Below are 741 nucleotides of genomic sequence, written 5' to 3'. Positions count from 1 at the left end.
GTTGATTTTATTAGTTTAGCAGGATGGCTTTTTGTTGAGTGAGGAAAAATGTTTCTCTTGTTGTTCCGTTTTCGCTACAGCAAAATTCATGCTCGCTGCAACGAGAAACTCTCGGGTTTTGAGGGGTTTTAAATAGGAATGAACTAAATTGCATTGTTTTGAAACAAGTGCTTCATGATTTTAAGTTCTCCCTAATTGTTGCTTGTTCCCTTCCTTGTTCACTCACTGAGTATTGTACTCACGTTTTATAAAAATTCATGTTTTCTGATCAGGTGATTGTTGGACCCTAGATCGAGGAGTCCCCGTAGTGCATCTCCTGGGTATGTGTCTGGCATTCGATAGTAATCCCTTTTATTGTAAATGTCTCCGCAAGAAGTCATAGGTTCTTTTGTATTGTGAATACAATCTAACAATGTGAATATGTGTATGCAATGTAAATTGCTAAATACATGACTGGTATAGTGAATGTATATTATTATCGATAATGCCATTGTGTTTTGGCTATGTTCACACCCGGGAAAAGGTGTGTGTGTATGCATGATATGATAAATTTGTTAAGCAAAGGTAAATGGATAGGCTTGCTGGGGCTTAGTGAGCTATGCTCATTGAGCTCATGCGCCAGTCATGGCCCGGGAAATTGGGTCATGACAATCTAGCACGTAAATTCGTGATCAATACCTCATTAAACCATTTGTGTCGTATACAAAGTCTCGAGCTTTATATTTGCTCATTTCTCCAAAT

Source organism: Theobroma cacao, chromosome 3 (genome assembly GCF_000208745.1).
Source record: "Theobroma cacao cultivar B97-61/B2 chromosome 3, Criollo_cocoa_genome_V2, whole genome shotgun sequence".
NCBI lineage: Eukaryota > Viridiplantae > Streptophyta > Magnoliopsida > Malvales > Malvaceae > Theobroma > Theobroma cacao.
This window is presented reverse-complemented; position numbering follows the sequence as displayed.